This window comes from Cynocephalus volans, chromosome 10 (assembly GCF_027409185.1).
Source record: "Cynocephalus volans isolate mCynVol1 chromosome 10, mCynVol1.pri, whole genome shotgun sequence".
NCBI classification, from domain to species: domain Eukaryota; kingdom Metazoa; phylum Chordata; class Mammalia; order Dermoptera; family Cynocephalidae; genus Cynocephalus; species Cynocephalus volans.
The window spans coordinates 25,358,658-25,377,472 of NC_084469.1; the positions used below are offsets into that span (position 1 = coordinate 25,358,658).

General features: G+C 39.9%; 1 pseudogene; it reads left to right on the forward strand.

Annotated features, from left to right (window-relative positions):
- Positions 1 to 2,052: 2,052 nt before the first annotated feature.
- LOC134389537 (U6 snRNA-associated Sm-like protein LSm3) lies at positions 2,053 to 2,348 on the forward strand (annotated as a pseudogene).
- The last annotated feature ends 16,467 nt before the right edge of the window (positions 2,349 to 18,815 follow it).

Below are 18,815 nucleotides of genomic sequence, written 5' to 3' on the forward strand. Positions count from 1 at the left end.
CCAGCTAGGGCAGGGCATTTGCTCTCTCAAAACCTCAATTTTCTCATCTATTAGATGGCAGAGTAGAGTCTACTTCATTTGGTTGATTTCAGATTTAAATGTCAGTGGCTCTGAAATGCTTGCCACATGATAATTGCTCAGGGTTAGTTTCCTTTCCGTATCAGTTAGGATGTTTTCAGTTACACATAGCAGGTAGCCAAATTTAAACTGGTTCATGCTAAAAAGGCAACTGACCAATGTACGTTAGAGTCCAGATGGGGTTTTACTAGAGTTTATGATGTCATTAGAGCAGGTGGGAATTCTCACCAACAGGGAGCTTAATGCCCAACCCTGGAAAAATTCTAGACTGATCATTGAGTAGATGATCTATAAGTGCCTTGACCTCTAGGGACCAATGCAAATTCACCAAGAACAAGTCATTTGCAAATCATCTTTTTTTTTTTTTTTAAAGGATTATTACCTCAGGAGACACGGTGGACCAGTCATTCTCAAGCTATGTGGGCAGGCACCCCTGAAAGTTATCAGGATTTCCAGGGGAGTTTTCAAAAGCATAGTCCAAATGCTTGCAATTTTAGTAACAGAAACTACTGAAAATAAATCCCACCAAATCTCCTTGGCTGGTAGAAGGTATTTTAAAAATTCAAAGAAATAATAATTTTCAAGGCGTGGACAATAAGGCAAAAAAAAAAAAAGTTGGAGAAGAACTACCATGAATGTAGTGCAGCTGAATCTTAGAAAGGACGTTTGACAAAACCTCTCACAAGAGCCTCAGAAATAAGCCAAAGGAGTATGGGTCAGCTGACAAATAACAGCTGCTGCCGATGGAAACACTTGTCCTATGTAAAACACATAGAATTCTGAGTTTTCCATTCAAGCACAACTTTAAATTTGTTATTAAAGTGCATTCTTTGTATGGATACTGCTCAGTGAATTTTTTTTTTTTTTTGTCTTTTTTTGCGACCCGTAAGGGGATCGCGACCCCTGGCTTGGTGTCGTCTGCGCACGGCACTCAGCCAGTGAGCACACCGGCCAACCCTACATAGGGTCCGAACCCGCGGCGGGAGCACTGCTGCGCTCCCAAGCGCCGCACTCTCCCGAGCGAGCCACGGGGCCTGCCCTGCTCAGTGAATTTTTACACATGTATATGTCTGTATCCACCATTCAGATCAAGATATACGTTTCCACCTCCCCAGAAGGCTCCTTCATGTCCCTTCCTTGTCAATCTCCTGCTTCAGAAACCACTATTCTGATTGGTTTTGCTGCCTTTGAACTTTTAATAAATGGAATCATATAGAATGTACTCTTTTGTTTCTAGATTTCTTAGCTCATTGTTATAACTATGAGATGGACCATATTGCTGAATGTAGCAGTTATTTATCATAATATCAGCAAAATACTTATTGCTAACACCCAATTTAGTGGTAGAATAGTGAACACTTTTCTTCTGAGTTTGAGAACAAGACAGAAATGTCTACCATTACCACTTCTATTCAACACTTCACTGGAGGTCCTAGCCAGGGCAACAAGTCAAGAAAAAGAAATAAAAGAAGATTAGAAAGGAAGCCAGAAAGCTGTCATTTTTTGCAGATGACATGTAGAAAAGCTAAAGAATTCAATACTAGAATTAACAAGTAAACTTAGCAAAGCCTCTAACTACAAGGCCAATATAAAATATCAATTTTATTTTTATATTTTAGCAACATTTGAAAAATAAGATTTTAAAAATACTACTTACCAATAATATGTGTTGTGTTTGTGTGTGTGTGAGAGAGAGAGAGAGAATGGTAAAAACAAATGTGACAAAATGTTAACATTTAGGGAAACTGGGTGAAGAATACAGAATTCTTTGTAGCAGGGGTTGGGGAGAGGGGTTAGGGAGAAATCGGGTAAGGGACACAAGGAATGATTATGATTTATAATAATGAACATGCTAATAATATTGATTTGATCATCACATGTTATACACAAATACTGATAGTCAAATCAGTACCCCATAAATATGTATGGTCAATTATGTTTCAATTAAAAAATAAATTTAGGCAGATTTGAAACATGGCAGGTGACATGGACCAGCAGCAAGGAGCCCCTGGATCTCATCAGGCTCAGCCTGGATGAGGGAATTTATGTGAAAATGAGAAATGACCAAGAGCTTTGAGGCAGATTACATACTTATGATCAACACTTAAATATGATAATAGGAGATGTGGAAGAAACTGTGACTGCTATAGAAATTGATGAAAAAACAAACATATGAAGAGATATATAAATCGATGAAACAGAATATTACGATGCTCCTTTTCCATGGAGATGGTATTGTACTAGTTGTCCCTCCATTGAGAGTTGGCTGAAACATAGCCTGTATAGGAAATAGGAGACTTTGTACAATTGCCTCTTTAAATTTACAAAACATTCAAAAGAGAAACCTGCATACATTTTGATATTAAGAAATAAACCAAGGATTCTTCTACTCCTGAAATGAGTTGATTTGCAGATAGCTTATAACTTCTTGAGCTAAATGGCATTTTTATTTTTCTCCAACCCTTGCAATGAATGTGATCAGCAAGATGCAAAACACTTTTTCAGGAGTTAGTTTGCTCCATTGTTCTTGCAGACAATTTCTGATTTTTTTCTTTAAATTAAATTTGATGTGTCCTTTTTGATTTAATAATAATGGTAAGATTTAATAAAAATAAATTTTAAAAAGAATTATTTGTACTAATTTTGTAATATTTCTTTGTCTGAAATTATTTCAAAATAAAAGTTTAAAAATATCATTTATTATATCAAAAAACATCAGATACCTCAATAAATCGATTAAAAGATGCACAAGGGCTACACTAAAACCATAAAAAATTGGGCCGAGCCCGTGGCGCACTTGGTAGAGTGCTGCGCTGGCAGCGCGGCGACGCTCCCGCCGCGGGTTCGGATCCTATATAGGACTGACCGGTGCACTCACTGGCTGAGTGCCGGTCACGAAAAAAACGACAAAAAAAAAAAACAAAACCATAAAACATTGCTGAGACAAATTTTAAAAGGCATAAATAATCGAGAGAGACATCATATTTGTGTATTGAAAGATGCAATATTGTAACCAGGCATTGATCTAATGATTGAATGATATCTCAATTAAAATCACAGCAGGATTTTAAAAACATACATATACAAAGGACCTAGAATAACCAAGACCTAGGGGTTGGGAAACTTTTTCTATAAAGGGCCAAATAGTAAATACTTAAGAGTTACAGGCCCTACAGTCTTTGTCCTAACCACTGAGTTCTGCTTTCATAACACAAACACAACCATAGGCAGTACATTAAAAAAAAGGTATGGCTGTGCTGTAATAAAATTTTATTATTTTATTACAATTTGGCCCAGGCAGTGGGCCAAATTTGCCCTGTGGACCAGAGTTTGCTGACTTCTGGCCAAGATAATGACAAAGAAGAAAAAGAAAAAGACATCAAGAAGAAAAAGATATCAAGACTTATTAAGACTAACTATAAAACTAAATATAACATATGATTAAAGTGGGCTTTGGTTACAGCCAGACTTGAATTTATGTGATATAACCTCTATTAATGTCAATTTCTAAAGTGCAAAGACTGTAATAATAAAAAAATGTAAGTTTCCTTTCCCTTAAGTGGTTAATATCAACCGAGAGAAAGTTCTATGGGGAGTTCTGCCCATGGTCCTGTCTTGTTCAGTATTTTTAGTAAAGACTCAAGTGAAATTATAACACCTGCTTATATTGACTCAAACCTGAGATGAATGTCTAATATATTAAGTGAAGAAAATGGGGTTTATGGAAATTTTGATAAGAATGAGGGAATTAAGTAAAACCAACCAAAAATAAGTTGAATGTTGGGAGATTGTATAATAATGGTGGATAAATTGTGAAATACAATTTAGGTTCAGAGAGATTTAAAAAGGTGGTATATACCAAACAGCTGAAAAGTCCAACAATAGCAAAATAGTTAAATAAATTACACAACAGAATATTAAGGTAAAATACACACTAAATGGGTAAATTTTATATTCCCTTTTGATTTTATAGAACCTCATTATGAAACGAGGTTTTAAAGAACATGTTATGACATGAAATATATTATCTGAATTTTTTTTAAAGTTATACACATGCAAATAGACCAGAAGGCAGGACTGAACACTAGATATGTCAATGGTTGGGTTTTTTTATTTTTACATTTCTATATCTTTCCAAAATCCTTTTCTTTTATAATCAAGTGGGGAAAATGGTAATAAACATTTAAAAATATCATTGGGTGTTTTTGCTGATCACAAGCCCAGTATGAGTCAACAGTGGAAAGGACACATCTGCCAAGAAAAGGCGTACAACTCGTAGATGCCTGAACAGAAGCAGAGTGTCCTGCAAACAGACGGTGACAACTCTTGGTCTCCAGATGGCTCAGATTCATGTGGAGTCTTGTGCCCAATTCAGGAAACCACACTTTTAAGGATATTGGGACACTGGGGCCTGTCCAAAGAAGGATGACCAAGGTCAGAAGGAAAATGGATGCTATGTCATAATTCATTCATTTATTAATTCATCAACTCAACCCACTAAGCACCTACTAGGCATTATGGAGGAAGTGAAAAAAATTGTGTAAGAGGATGGCTGATGTATATGAGGATACTTAGGGGAGCTGTGATGGTGGTCCACAATATTTAAAGGTCTGCTGTACAGAAGACTGATAAACCTACCTTGTGTCATTCCACAGGCGGAACACTTAAGGATATGAAGGTCCAAGACAGCTCAGAGAAGCAGCTGTTATCCCAAGAGAGGAAAGAAGTTTTGGTGTTTTTTTGTTTGTTTTATGCATCATAATCATCATCTTAGCTTTCACTTAATGAGTACCCAGTGGGGGACCAGATCACAACAACCCTGTGAGGAAGATATTATCATCAACATTTTTATTGGTGAAGAAATGGAGATTAAGTGCTTTGCTCAAGGGCACAAATGGCAGAACCAGGACTGGAACCTGAGGCTTTGGGATCTTAAGTAGGGAGGAGAGAGCAGAAGCTTCCAAGAAACTAGAGAAGATGGACACCACCAGCCTCTCCTCTTCCCCACCTAAAAATTAGGGGAAATACAGGTACTACAGTTAACTTATCACTAAAGACTAATAATTTTGACCCTGTTCAATATCTTATTTGCTTTTGCCCATTTACAGACCCATGGGAGGCTTAGAGAACACCCCAAAGATTAGAAGACCTGAACTCTATCCCTTACCCTACCTCTAACTAGCCTGTGCCCTTGAACAACTCAATTAACCACTCTGCTCAGTTTCACCATCTTTAAAAATAACTAGATAGTGTTTAATTCCTTCTACATATTTGTTTCAAGTAAATGCACTTTTTTAAAAAAAGTGTTACTACCGCATGATGAGCCTTGAAAACATTATGCTAAATTAAATAATCTAGACACAAAAGGATGAGTATTGTGTGATTCCACTTATATGAGGTCCTAGAATAGTCAAATTCACAGAGACAAGCTAGATCAACTAAGGAAAAAAAGAAGAGAGAGAGAGAGAGAGAGAAGACTTAAATAACTAAAATCAGGAATGAAAGAGAATGTAAAATAATCACTACTGATTTTACAGAAATAAAAAGGATTATAACAGAGTGCTATGAGCAATTGTACACCAACAAATTGGATAATCTAGATGAAATGGACAAATTCCTGGAAACATACAACCTACCAATACCGAATCTCAAAGAAATAAATCTGCATAGACCTATAATTATAGTGAGGAGATTGAATCAGTAGTCAAAAAATTCCAAACAAAGAAAAGCCTAGGACCAGATGGCTTCACTGATGAATTATATCAAACAATTAAAAAATAATTAACACTAATTCTTATCAATTTCTTCCAAAAAAATTGAAAAGAAGGGAGCACTTCGTAACTTATTCTATGAGGCGGGCATTACCCTGATAGCAAAGCTAGACAAACGCACTACAAGAAAAGAAAACTACAGACTAATATCCCTGAGACTATTGATGCAAAAGTCTTCAACAAAATACTAATAAGCTGAATTCAACAACTTATTAATAGGATTATACTGGAATATGGATTATGAGTAATAGCCATTATTATTAATATTTTTACTAATGTTACTCCATGGACCTCTGGTGGAGCCTAGAGAATTTCCGCATGGATATTTGGCTTCCTTGTAAATGGCTCAGCTAAGTGATGCCCATTTCTAAGAAGTGTTTTTTTTTTTTTCTACAGCAAAGTTAAGACTTAGAGTCAAGAGCCGAGAAAGGAAATTAGCTAGAGAGCTGACTCACTTGTCTCACTCAGACAAGGAAAACCCCATGGTTGCCACGCTCAGAACCGTGTGAGGTGCCTCAGAATTCCAGTTTAACACACTGTGGAAGTTGTGAAACTCACCTCCTGTCCTTTGACTTGACATTGGCAACAAGGAAACAGCCCCAGCCCCCTGCCTCCCAAAACCAACTCATGTCCTTCTGTTGATCAAAACAGCACGCCGTCCTAGAGAGAAGACAATCACTCATCATCCCTGCCATCCATTTGGCACCCTAGGAAGGAACCTGTGCCCTCCAAAGAGCACACAGCTGAAAAGGATCCATTGCTGAATTGTCCCACAAGTAGAAACTTTCTCATTAAGAAGGCTGGAAGCAGGATATGGAATGTCTGCATTTAATTCTGTGTCCCCTCCCTTGTGAGACACACTGATTATCAGTCCAGACAAGCAGGAAGCTCCCCTGAAAATGGCCTACAGGAGTGATAGGGGTCACTATGGTGCTTAAACATTCTCAATAGGCAATTGCAATGCAGATGTTTGCAGCTGGTTGTCAAAGTACCAGATGAGAGAAGGCAGGAAAGCAAGCTACGTGAACCTCCTGCAAATGGGTATCAGAAAAGTTGCCTTTGTATACGATGTTAAACACAGGAACTGGGCCAGTTTGTCTGCTGATTCAGGAGCAAATGCCCAGGGTCAGGACATTCACCTTTGGGCAGGGATCATTCTTACCATAAATGCCATGCCTGGCTGTTTTCTACCATCCCAGCAAGACCACACTCTAGGTGGAAATGCCAAAATGTGCACACCGGGAATTTCCTCCCGACAGCTGAAGCTCCTGCTCCGTCCATGAGGTCAGTACTAGTCTTCGTGTCAGCTTTGGCCAAGACGCTCCTGGTTATTTTACTTTCTCTCTTGACAGCATCACACAGGGGGGTAAATACAGTATTGAGCAACCAGTGGGAAAAGAAGGCACAGGGGTTTTCTGGTGGCTTGCTCAAGCTGGCTTGTTTGTTTTACCTGTGTCTTTAAAACCCATCTTTCTGGAAGTCAAGTCATTATGAGCAACCACCTCCAGCCCTGAACCTAAGTTAAATATAAATGTGACATGGGACCAGGCATCGATGCTGGAGCTTAGCTATCAACTGACTGCTCTCCTCAGAAGAAGTATCATTGATTCATGCTTCCGTGATTTCATGGTGAGACCTAGACCACCTAGACCGTTTTTGCTTCTGCACAACGACAATTGAAGACATCTCTGAGCAAGTTACCCCAAGTTCTTTTTTTTTTTTTTTTTTTTTTTTTGTCTTTTTGTGACCGGTAAGGGGATTGCAACCCTTGGTGTGGTGTCGCCCGCACTGCGCTCAGCCAGGGAGCGCACCGGCCAGTCCTATATAGGATCCGAACCCGCGGCGGGAGCGCTGCTGTGCTCCCAAGCGCTGCACTCTCCCGAGTGCGCCACGGGGCCGGCCCAACCCCAAGTTCTTTACATGAAGATTTATAAAATCTAACTTTCTACTAATGTAATGCCAAGTGAATGTTTGCTCCTCCAAACAAAAATGCTTCATCTAAAAAAAAAAAAAAATGTTGCTGCTGTTATTTCTTGTTCTTTTCCTTTTTAATTAGATAATGAAATTCATATGGCCTATCATTTCTATTTTTGCCATGAGTGCTAGGAAGCCCAGGATTAAATTTCATGCTCAAACTATTCACATTCCTGATAGAATATTTCCCACTTTGTCATAACTAGGTTCTAGTCTCTCTGTTTAAATTCTTCATTTTCACTGTATTTAAAATTATAAAGCCCCTCATTAAAAAGTCCTTTTTTTAATGAGGCAGAATAAAATTAATTAATTACTTAATTAAGCCTGACTTGGGGTTGAGCTCCAACAATTATACTTAGAATTGAGCACCTAATGTTCCTGAAGTGTTGGTAACAGCTATTGTTCAGAAAGAATTGGCTCTGCGTGGGATTTGGGTTACTGACTTAAGTCTGTTTTCCTGGTACTGACATATTGATTGGTGAGGCTGAGGAACAGTCACTTCCTACACTGCTTTCTTTGAACAGATTGTGTTTTGCATCACAACCAGGAAAGAAGGCAGATGGAACGGCTTAAAACAATTTTCCCTGCTCTCAGCAAAGCATGCCACACAGCTACATACATCCATGTTGTTATCTTTCAGGCAAACCTTGTTACAACAAGTAGCAGCCATGCAAATATATCAATAGCAAAAAAGATTCCCAAGGGAATTAAACGAGGTCAATTTATTAGAAAAATTGTTAACTAAAAAGGTAATAGAACAGCTATAACATTTGAACTAACCTCAGGATTGGTTACAACAGGTATAACTTTCTGATTTGCGGAATGAGTAAACATGGGTCACATTCATAAAGTTGTCTTAAGGCCCCACTATTTGCAAAATAAATCAACTGCAATCCATTCAATTAGAATCCTCAGTTAACTGGAATTGTGAAAATTGTCAGTACCAAAATGGAGTCACTTATGTCAAATCTCTAACAAAATGGAGTCAGAAGGGCATGAATAAAGGAACTCTCACATGCATGCCAATAACCTGCCTATCACAAAAAAATTCCTACATGTCTCACATACCACACGTGTCCTACATGCCCTGCATGTACCCTGTAATAGAACTTATCACAAGACCTTCCTCAAGATTTCAGCATTCCAGGTAAGTCATGTACACAAGGGTACTTACCTAGCAGTGGCTGTCTCTGCAAATGAACAAACACCAACTCCTGCAATGAGCTTCTGTGACCTATGGACTTTGTTTCAAAGCAGTTTATGTGGACTTCTTCTTTTTGTCTTCCCCTTTGCTCCAACCCCACTGGATATGCCTATGATCTGTTATAGCATGCATAGCCCAGGCTTATAACCCCTCTGCTATTCTCAAACTTATTTGTACTGGAGAACCTGTCTCTCTGCATTTCTTTTTAGGTTGACAGAATCTGGTGTCAAAAATGGAATGCAAGTGAGCTCACTTCCAACAGATTGGTAGTCCCCAGAGCCATGTGCAGTACCCACCAAGTCCCTTGCACTCCCCACTTCCATGAGTTGCCCTTTCACCCTGGTGAGTCTCCTCTCAGATTTCAGGCTCCCTTCTTTTGGTTGAGCTCTGACTTTATTTGGGATCTGGTTTTGTGTGGAGGGTTAGAAATCTTGATCCTCATTTGATCTTTAGAATAGGGTCTTTAGGTAAATACATGTATGGGGCAAAAGCCCTCGGGTAGGAGGCAATGGCCTACAGCCAGAGGGCAAAAGCCCATCTAATCAACTCTAATCACTGCTTAGCTATGGGATTGTATACTTTAATGATTTTAGAGCTAACAGGTGGTTGTCATACTGATCCTGTTAAGAGATTTTAAGAATTGCTGAAAGAAAAGATGTGAAAAAGTGTTTGCTCGGGGCAAGCTATCTGTTGGTGGAAACTTTAAAGATAATTATACTTAGATTTTATTATAAGAATGCAGCTCTTGCTTAAATCATTTAAAGAGTGATTATACTCTAGATAATGATCACAGTTTAACCAACTTAGCTTTTCACTAATTGTACTTTGGAATGTCACATTGTTAATTTTAATGATGTTACTAGTTTCCATTGTTTAAGCTGTATTTAACCATAGATAACTTTTCTAACACTGCCCATGCCTTTGTGTCCTTTTGTAATGATTGGATCAACTGATTTTTCTTGTGAAACTTGTCTTTACAATAAAAAACAGAAGCTAACTTTGAATCAGGGCTGTACCCAGTTTTCTCCTTCTAACAGAGGAGTTGCTTAGGTGCAGTCCCTTCGGGCTTCTCGTGGCATTCATGGTGCTTTGAGTAATTCTTTTTTGCATCTCCGTTACACAGAGAGAAGTGTAACAGTTTTGTAAAGGCCTAAAAGACATTGTCCTTCTGGTGTGTGCTCTTGAGGTTTGATCTGCCTGCCTGGTTTAAAATTTGGGGGAGTTAGGTTTTTCTTGTTTCTGAACATCTTCTAAGAGCAAAATAACATTCTAATAATGGGCATGGGTTGACTTTCCCTCTATTGTGGCACAAAGGAAAATGAGCCTGTGTGTGCAGGAACATAATCAAAAGGTTGGGAGCCCCCAGGAAAATGACTGATCAGACATATGGGTTGCACCCAATTTGTGGCTAGTATATCTATAGAGTTTTTCCTTTTGCTCTCAGGAAATTAAGAAGAGTAAGGTCCCAAAATTCTAAAGCATGCAATGACAGGGACTCCTGCCTGCTACATGTTCAAACATTATGGCCCATTCTCATCCATATTTTTAAACTGATGGACAAATTATACCAAAGATAATTTAAAATTATAATAGCCATATATGGAATGTTCTATATGAACATAATGCATTTAAAAATAAGGGCTCCCAAATTAGGCCACCCAGCGATGACAATTGATATGCAAAATCTTCTAAAAAATATTCCAAAATTTTTCATTGCCTCTTTCAAAAGACTCTTTACAGAAAGCAAATAAAAAGTGACTAATTGCAAAAACAAACAAACAAAAAGACACAAAAGAGTATAATGGCTAGCCTTAGGGATCCCTTAGCAAGATTTAAAAAAGCAGAAATCAAAATAAAGTTAAGTTCCTCTAAAGTACCCAACATCTCAGGAAGACTTAAATTCAACTACCAGGACCTTCCAGTCAAGAGGCAGAATAGGCGGTCCCCAGCATCACTCTCCCCCACAAATGAACCAATTTACAACTATGAAAAAGCAACAACTGCCAAGCTGGGGCTGCTAGAGCTCAAGAGAAGAGGAAGAGAGACCTATGGAGTACATAAAGGCAGGAGAAGCCACTATGAGAGAAAGAAAGGACCACTCCTACCATTTCAAATCCCACCCACTTCAAGGCTGGAGCTGGTGAGTACACGGAGCAAGAGCTGGCAAAAGCCACAGCTGTGCCCTTCATATGAAGTTGCTTGGAGGTGGCAAGGGAGAAGAGAGCCGTGGTGGCCCTCAGGTCAGCAAAACCACTAACATGGTTCCCATGGACCCACATAGGAGCAAGGAGCCACAACAACTGAAAAAATGAGCCAATCAGAGGCTGGTGAATCATCACAAGGGACCAGCACATGGCCCGTCCCATGGGAAGTGTTTGGAATGTGTGCAGTGGGGGAGACGGACACGCCAGGGGAACACTGGGACACAGCATGAACAGCTGATCTGCCCCCCAGTCAGCACAGGACCACTCTGTATAGACTGGTCAGGAATATAGAACTGCAGGGAGAGCAGTTTGCTGAAATGACTCAGGGCCAGACCAGAGTTTCCACACAACCCAGGTGTACTAGTCTAATGAGACCCAGAAGTACCTACAAAGTCAATCATTAAAACCTGAGCTGCACAAAAAGCTTTCCCCAGGGTATCGGCAGCAAAGCAGCAATTTAGCTCAATTACAGGGCTCAAGTGCTGGTCCCCCTAGGAAGTTCCTTCATTTTAGATGTAAGCAAAGGACAACAAATTAGTTCCAGTGCAGAGTTTAGTGGTGGGAACAGCAAATAATCCAACACAGAACTGAAAAAAAAACCAACAAAATAACCACAGGCCAGAGACAAAGTTTGATATTAACTAGTAAAGGCCTCACTTCACCAAAGAAAACCTATAAAACCTAGAAGGACTGGAAGCCCCCTGGGCCCCCAAGCCAGGGAAGGGGGAAGGCAAGGATTCTCAGCCATGCCCCCGCCAGCACCCATAACCAGCCCAGCAATGACCACCAAGCCACTGCAGGAAGTGCTCTGGGCTCCCAAACCTGGACGGTGGGGGACCGAGGGCTTTGGCCACACCCTCCTGACATCTGCATTTAGCCCAGCAATGACCAAGCCACCACTGGAAGCCCCCTGGTCTCTCCTGCAGGAATGAGGGGGGTGCCACAGTCCTCAACCATGCCCCCACACCTTCCTCCTTCTCCCACCCTATTTCCGTCCCCCTTCCCCTCTCCCCCTCAAACCCAACTGCTCTGCAACATCTTAGAATGTAAAAACAGATCGAACCAGGGACTGACCCCTCCTCCTGCAACCAGGCAAGGAGCAAGCCAGAAACACCACTCCCATGTGGGTAGCCCACCACAGCCGGACAAGAGCCATGGCTGCTGAGAAAGTGGCTAGACTCCACAACCACCAGGCAGATGGCCCACCAGCCACTGGAGTGCATTGACACAAGAAGAGTCACCAGCAGAGACCAAAGAAAAGAAGAGGATGTCTCTCTCCCCAAAGCCCATTCCAGAGTGACAGAAGCAGCATCTGCTCTATGATAATAGTGGGGGACCTGAACACACCTCTCTCAGCACTGGACAGATGATCTAGACAACAAATCAACAGAGTAACCATCACTCTTTCAGAAGGAGAGAAGAAATCTAGGGTTATCAGAGGTGGGAGCAGGGAGTGAGTGAGGAGTAATGGGGAGAGATTGGACAAGGGACATAAAAAGTACGATTTATAATAATGTATATGCTAATAATACTGATGGGATCAACATACATCAACGTTGAACCCCCAAAGATGTATAATCAATTATGATTAAATTAAAAATAAATAAATAAATAAATAAAGTTAGAATCTATTCTTCCCCCCCCCAGGTATTTATTTATTTTATTTATTTTTTTTTTAAATTTTATTTTGTCGATATACAATGTGGTTGATTATTGTGGCCCATTACCGAAACCGAATCCATTCTTTAAACTCACTGTAAATTCCTTTTCTCATTAAATTCCTTTAGCTTAGGAGACAAATATTTGCAAGAATTAATTTCAATTATTTGCATATTTGGAGCATAACAACTTTTCTTTGTTTGCTTGTCTAGCCTTCTCTCCTAAGCTAAAATGGAACCATATACTCAGAAAGACAGAAAGAATTCAGTACTGCCAGGAATATTTGCTGTTTATCCCAGCTGAAATCTTTGTGTGTGTGTGTGTGTGTGTGTGTGTGTGTGTGTGTGTGTGTGTGTGTGTGTGTGTGTGTGTGTGTGTGTGTGTGTGTGAGACCAGTAAGGGGATCGCAACCCTTGGCTTGGCGTCGCCCGCACCGCGCTCAGCCAGTGAGCGCACCAGCCATCCCTATATAGGATCCGAACCCGCGGTGCAGCGCCGCACTCTCCCAAGTGAGCCACAGGGCCGGCCCTGAAATCTGATATTTATAATACTTAAAAAGGATTTTTGTAAGAACTCTAATTAGAAGCTGATACTCAGACTATAATTTTTATGGCCTCTCTGTTCTCTCTGTTGGATCCTGCTTCTCTCATGGGAACTTCTGTCAACTAAACCCCTCTTCTCAAAAACTTGCCAACTATATGCTTTACTCACTCTATCTGCTTCCTTTTTTGTAGGCGCGATTTTTGACTATTTAAAAATTGAGCAAATCTTCGAGGCCTTTTTTACTTTTCTAGTAAAAGACTTTATTATTCAAATCATCTTATTCAAATTGTCTTAGAGATAAATGAACATACCAAAAACTGCTAGAAATACAGAAATTAATTCAAAATGCTTTTCAGGTTCACATGACTTGGTTAAATCTTTGGTAAATAAGACAAACTTAATATTATTGGTTTAATGAAAACAGTTGTGTCTTCTGAGTTACCAGCAAAATAACCATGTATTTAACTTTAGGGTTCTTGCTTTGGTGATGACTGCCTGACATGCACGTGCTGTAAAAATGGTGAATAGGGATATGACTTAAGATGATGGCTAGCCTTGTTTTAATGAGAAATTAAAATAGAATTGTTAAGAAAGATTGAATGAGGTAAATGTGTAAAGGATAAACATTTATAAATGAACTCTTCACAGTTTCAAAAATCTTTTCGGTAACTCAAAACTTGAAGGTAAAATTAAGTAATAGATACTCACTAAATGTCTGGGTTATTTCTAAGTAAGTTAAAATACCAAAACATTAATTGCCGATCCTAAGTTAAAAGTATATGTACTTTGACATTTTGCTTTTATACCGTATAAAAAAAACCTAAGTATATTTGGGTCTGTTAGTAAACATAAATTTGTTTTATAAGAAAGTATACGTTTCTAGAAATTATAAAATGATAAATGATAATATAAGACAGTTTGCAATGCTTGCTAGTTTTCACTGGAAATTAAGGTTACTAAAAGTTAAAAATTCTAATTAATGTGTGATACTTAAAGCTTAAAATAATGACAACTCTTTATGCAATAAAAATGAGACATGGTTTCGGTAAATGAAGCTTACATGAGGATATGTTTTTTGTTGAGGAAAAGAGTAATTTTGTCTAGTTTAAAGGCTGTTTCAAAATGAACGAAGGAAGGAATGATATCCATAAAACTGAATAGATGAGAGCATCACAAAAGGTTTGTGGAAGATGAGTTTTGTGAAAGTAATTGTGCATGTGATCAGGCTGACTAACACTAGAAAGAAATTAATTACAAACTTTTCCTAAAAATTAAGCATTAGTATCGGAAGTACACTGATACAAAATCAGAATTTGGTCCTCTCTGTTAAAACAACGTTTTCTTAGAATAGTCGTCTGCTCTTGATAGGAAATTGTAAGATTTTTTTCTTTATTCTTGAGGTAATTGGCCTAGAAAACAAAGATTCCGTGTTTTACCCAGATAATTTCCTGCACTTCATGTTGTCTTTATCAGGTTTTTGATCATTTAAGAAACCTGAGTCCTCTTTATTAACAAGTTGGGATTTTCTACGACTATACTACCTTTCTGAATTTGCTTTTGAAATCTTTTAATTATCACTCTGGTTAAGTAAAGAACTATTATTTCACAGCTTCCTGTGATCCTGTTTTGATTAAGTGTTTGAAACCTTTTGACATTTTTGGCAAACTTCCCAAAATCAAGTTCTAAATTAATTCTTTATTAACCTTTAATTAACTTTTGAATTTTCCAGTTGGGCCCCAGAAACTTCAATAGATGTGCCTCTCAGCTTGTGAAAGAGAGATGTTAAACTAAACAGGCTTATTTGATATGTTAAATTATATGGGAAGCATTGTCACAGAGTAAGTGACGCCAAACCTTCATTAAGTTATGCTTGTGGATATGTTATTGATTGAGTGTTCCAAGGATTGTACGAGACCCTAAATCTTCGATATGCCAGCAATACTTTCAGTTATTATGTTAAAGAGTTGTATGCCACGGAAATAACCAAATTTACATGTCAATTGTGTCATTATAATGAACTCTCATCAGATCTTTAACCATGGCTACATCAAGTCTTAAAGTCAATTGCTTTATTTTGATGCTCTTTCTAAAGGTTTTTTATAAGCAACTGTAACCCTAAAGTGTTGTGTCTTAGATGAGGTTTTGGCATCAAAAGACAATCAAACCTGATTTTTTGGAGAAAAATCTTAATCCTAAGGGAGAAATGTGAAGGTTGCTGGTACCAAAATGGAATCATTTATGTCAAAACTGTAACAAAGTGGAGTCAGGAGGACATGCAAAAAGGAGCTGTCCTGCACATGCCTGTCACCTGCCTTACCACAAGAAATTCTTACACGTCCCACATGTTTTACGTGCCTCTCGTGTACTCTGTAACAGGACTTATCACAAAAACTTCCTCAAGATGACATTACATTCATGTGCCACACAACATTTTGGTCAGTGATGAACCACATATACGATGATGGTCCCATAAGATTATAATGGCTGTACCATGTAGCATAGGTGTGTAGTATGTTATATCACCTAGGTTTATGTATGCACACTCTAGGGTCTTCACACAACAACGAAATCACCTACCAACACATTTCTTAGAACATATCCCCATCATTAAGCGACACATGACTATATTCCAGGTAAGCTGTCTATACAAAGACACTTACCTAGGGTGGTGGATTGAATGTCCCTCCCAAATTCATTGAAGCTTGAATTGTGCCCCCCAAGTTTTATGTATTAGAAAAGTGACCCCCACTGTGACTGATGGAAGGGTGGGAAATCCTATTGTGGTAATTGAAAGGTGGGGATCTGTGAAGGATCACTCCATGGTTTTTGGCCTTGGGGAGGTGATTAGATTGTAGGACATGCCATAGTGAATGGATTAATAATGGTGGTCAGGGGCGTGGTTCTGAGGGCTTCAAGAGGAGAACGAATGAAGAGGTCAGTTGCTCTCTCTGCTTCCACCGTCTTGCAATGTGAGACCTCTGTGTCACGGTTGCTACCACCGGATGTGTTCCCTGCACTTTGGACTTCCAGCCTCTGAAACTGTAAGCATAAATTTTGTTTTCTTACTAATTACCCAGTTCCAGGTATTTTGTTATAAGCAACAGAAATGGACTAATATCCCTAGCAATGACTATCTCCACCAATGAACAAACACCGACTCCTGCAATGAGCTTCTGTGACCTGTGGACTTTGTTTCAAGGCAGCTAATGTGGACTTCTTCTTTTTGTCTTTAAAAGCTTCTCTTTTGCCCCCACCCTACTGGACATGCACACATATCTACACAGCACACATGTCCTGGGCTTGCAATCTCCCTGCTATTCTAGAATAAACTCATTTGTTCAGGAGACCCTGTTTCTCTGAGTTTTTTTTTTTTTTTTTAGATTGACAGAATATTAGCTATCCATCTCATCCCTAAATGTAGGTGCTCTGACTTTACATACAAAGCTGAATTATAAGAAGTAACATTTGTGTCTGAGAGGTAACAAAGTCAGCAAGTCCTTCCTTGACTTAGTTCAAGTTCTTACGTAGCTGTCTGTACCCACGTTGTACTCAGCATTGCTATACTGAACCCAGAGGTGTTACAGCATTGTCAGTCAGAGCAGGCAAAAGCATCTTCTTTCAATATATAAGGGGACTTCAAAAAGTTCATGGAAAGATTTTCGTTATCTTTTAGTTCTGTTTGTCCACAAACTTTTTAAAGTAACCTTGCAATTTTTAACAAGGGCACAAAAGTGTGTCAATCAAATTATAGTGGGTTTCTGTACAGTTAAACCAGAAAGAGTGATATTTCATAGCAGTCTCTTCCGTGATCATGCTGGCAAAATGCTTCCCTTCCAAATGCCTCTCCTTGATGCATTAAAAAATCCCTTCCCTGTGTGGCCTGAAGGGTCCACGTCAATTCCTTAAGGAAGTAATTGTGTCCTTCCAGTCAACAAAAAGTTACGGAGGTTCTACTCTGTGCTTGGATGAAGGTAACATCCGAGCATGTGACTCACACCCCATCCCTGTACCAGACAGACCAGGCTGGTTGATCACGGGGCTCTTACACAGCCCTCCAGCAGCCATTATCAATCTGTGGTGCCTGGAAGACACAAGCAGCTCCAACCTCCTACACCAGTATTTCCTGGGCACCTGCTATGTGCCAGGCTGGGAAAATAAACACGGGTAAGGCACCATCCCAACAGAACTCACAGTCTAAAGGAGAGGCACACACACAAACCAGCTGTTGTAACAGCAGGAGAGTGCTGTGACTGAGACTGTGTGAGCACCACGGTGTGGGGTGGTCACTGGTCCAGCCTGCGCTGGAATCAAGAAGACCTTCTGGAGGCAGAGACTTCTGATTGAGGCTAAATGCACTGCAGCAAAAAGGTGAGGCACACAGGCTCTGGAGGCAGGTGAGGAGGGTTCAGATGCCACCTGTATGACTGTCTAGCTCTGTGACCTTGAACAAGTACCTCAGCCTAAGTCTCCAGTTCCTGATCTGTAAAATAATAATAGTGCTCACTTCACAGTGTTGCTGCAGGATGGGATTACAGAATCCACTAAGGCACTTGCACAGTGCTTGGCACACAGTGAGAACTTTAAAATGTCAGGCGGTTATCATTTGACACATATTTTTAAGTGCTCAGTGTGTACCAGGCACTGTGCTGGGTGCTTGAGATAGAATGGTGCACAAAACAGATAAAAACCCCTGCCTTCCCAGAGCGTGTATTTGAGTGAAGGAGTCAGGGGGATATGGAACAAATACTCACACAATCAGATTGGTGATGAGCTCACAGAGGAATGCAAAGCGGGAAGGACAGGGAGTGTCAGGGGCCGCAGTTATAAATACGGTGGGCAGGCGATGACTGAACAAGAAATTGGTGAAGGAGCAAATCAGGCAGCCATCTGGGGCACCATGCCAGGCAGAGGGAACGGTGAGTGCCAAGGCCCTGGGTGGGACGGGCTTGGCAATGTCAAGAAATAGCAAGGAGGCCGGTGTGATTGGAGCAGAGGGAGCGAAGGGGACAGTACTCTTTAGACGGTATCAGGGTCACATGGGCCAACTCACATAGAACTTCTGGGCCATTTTAGGAGCACTGGCTTTTGTCTGAGAGAGACAAGGAGCCACTGGAGGACTTTGAGCAAAGGAGTGACATGATCTGACTCTCACTTTAAAAGAATTACCCTGGCCACCATGGGTAAGAATAAACTATTAGGGGGACAGGGGTCAAAGTCGTGAGACCAGTTAGGAGGCTATTAAAACAGTCCAGGCAAGAGACCACAGCGGCTTGGACCAGGTGCTGGCAGCACAGGTGGTAAGAAGTGGTCAGATTCTACATATATTTTGAAGGTAGAGCCAATGAGATTTGCCAATGGATTAGATGTGGAGTGTGAGAGAAA